Here is a 2,581-nt window from a genome sequence, read left to right as displayed (position 1 = left end):
TCTCACAAAACGGACGGTTGTCTGCCGAATTGATTGAAATAATACCCATGCCTCGAAATGGCTATTGGAAGAGAGGCCTTTTTATTCTACCTAATCCTTTTGGAATCTCTTCCATGGCAACTTTTGGTCGCATCATTTTGCTTCTGTCTTTACTTTTCTCAAAAGAGTTGATCTGTTATCAAAATTATCAGGGCATGCACGTTTAAACTCCCAGTAAATACAGTATGAATCGTAATCAAGTATTTGGATTGAATGTTACTTTTGCTCGAGTTGTGATTCTACTCAAGGCATTTTTCTCATATATTTTATTTAAAGTTCAAAATCAGTTATCTTCTACATAAGCAGCATGTAGATGGTAACACATCTTAACGATCTCACTTGTAATCTTATTTTAAATCGAATATAATTTTAAGGTACAATACCGTAACTTGTCTAATTTGGTTGTTTGCAAAATATACAAATTAAATTAACAATTTTTAAACACTACGTCACATTCTTGTACAACCCTACAGTTGTCTCTTGTTCCATGAGAGCCAATATCCGTCCATTTAGACAAGTTTTCTTCAGTTATTGCACTGGCTAAAACATTCGAGGTCTCTATTATTTGTGAAAATATGAAGTCTTTCGCAATGGTTTGGGCTATTTTTCCCCCTCCTATGAATCCAAACATAGTTGCTGGCCAAAAGTCTTAGCTTTTGCTTGTATAGGTCTACCTTTTCTATAAAAGAACTAAAAACTTATAACCAGATCTTGGTAACGTTTTGGATAAAGGCATTGTTTGAGAGATTTCTGAGGAGATTCAAATGTCGATATAGTATTGTGTGGGTAGCAACAACTAACTAGTACCAGTGTTGCTGTCTTTTGTAGAGAGGTGTCCGGTACCTGGAGGCCTCCTCTACAACGCTGCTTTGACTGCATAGCAAGTTTGGGAAATTACGGTTTGTATGTTGGCGATTAAGGATTTTTAGGAGTTTTACGCTGTATAAAAGTATCCGATTAGGAGTTTTACGCTGTAAAAATGTATTGGCTTTAAAAAGGTGTCCGCTGTAAGTAAAGTGCGCTCTGGATAGGTGTCCGCAGTAGGTAGGTGTACGATTTAAGAAGGTGTCCTTTTTGAGAAGGTGTTTGATGTAGAAAGGCGTTCACGTTGGGGTTTTCAATAAGAGAAGGTGTCCGATGAAAGAAGGTATTAGTTTTGAGGAACTTTCCGATGTAAGGGGGTTTTCCCTGTTCAATCAAAAGATCTGTTGGTTGTCTGCTTTAAAAGGTGTCCGCTTTAAAAAATGTTTAATTTAAGAAAATTTCCACAAATAGATCTCTAACTTTGTTTTTTTCTTGGTTTTTTACTCTTCTTGAGATATGTTTTTCTTCGTTGTCTCAAAAGACGAGGTTTTGTTGACAACCATTGGCGCTTGAAAGCTTGAATACTCATCCTTTGCATTGGTGTATTGTTTTAGAAAGTATTTGATTCCATCTGTGCTCTGTCCTATCTTGTTACAAGTAAATAGAAAAGAGGATGCAGAGTGGCTCTTTGTAATACAACCTCTATATTTATGTGGAGGTCTATCCGATTGATTTTCGTATCATTTCCCTTTATTTTCTCATTACAATAAGAAAATCCGCAGTTGATTTGAGAAGTTTTCTGGCAATATTTTATCTACATTTATAAGTTTATTAAGACTCGCGAGAATAAACCTATGTATACTTTAAGTTCTACTGGGCCACAGGTCTATGCTTCGCAATCATTGTTATGAAACGAATACATATGCTGTAAACTGCATACAAACGCAAGGGGTGGCATGAACGGAAGGTTTAGATGTACTAAGCGACAAAGTTATAAGATTGCCAAACCGCTTTGCTATACACAATGCATCAGGAATAATTCAAGACTTCTGGCTCCTTTTTTTACTTTTAACAGCCTTATAGTTAAGCAAACCTATTAGAAAACACGAGTGTGGCCTTGCATACTTTAAGCAGTGCATCATTACAAGATTCTCGTTTCAAAAATGATTTTTTATTGAGAAGGAAATCCTTTTACTTTCCATTATTTCTTCAAACCAAAATTTGATACGCTGATGTCTACATACCGACTCCCTATCTTCTAAAATCAATTTTGTCTTACAATGTACGCGCCTGAGTAGAATTTGAATAAATCCATTCAACAAAACAAATATTGCTACTAGCTTGCGAAATCGGTTTAAGTAAATGCCTTTTTCAAAGCAAATCCAGAATTTTTCGTGTATTTCACATCTGTTCTTGTCAGTCAAGTAGTCTGATATTGAATGCGACGGTGTCCTTTCCTGCTCTTCCGCTCGATTCATGCAAACGAATTGTTTCTTGAAAAACGATTTTTTCATAAATCAGTGGCTTTAGATGTCTAAAGTGAAACGATATAAAAATTTTGTCATATAAATTCTACACCATGAAGTTTTTTATCCTTCAAATGAGAAAAATTGTCATCCTAAATCCCATTACTCTATAAAGTAAACAATGTAAATCTAAGACTAAATTTTCTTTCATGAATTATGAATTCGGATCAAGTGAATTGGTGGATAATGAATTGTACAATGTATTAAAATAC

Source organism: Rhopilema esculentum, chromosome 16 (assembly GCF_057945365.1).
Source record: "Rhopilema esculentum isolate cy_ngs chromosome 16, ASM5794536v1, whole genome shotgun sequence".
Lineage (NCBI taxonomy): Eukaryota > Metazoa > Cnidaria > Scyphozoa > Rhizostomeae > Rhizostomatidae > Rhopilema > Rhopilema esculentum.
This window is presented reverse-complemented; position numbering follows the sequence as displayed.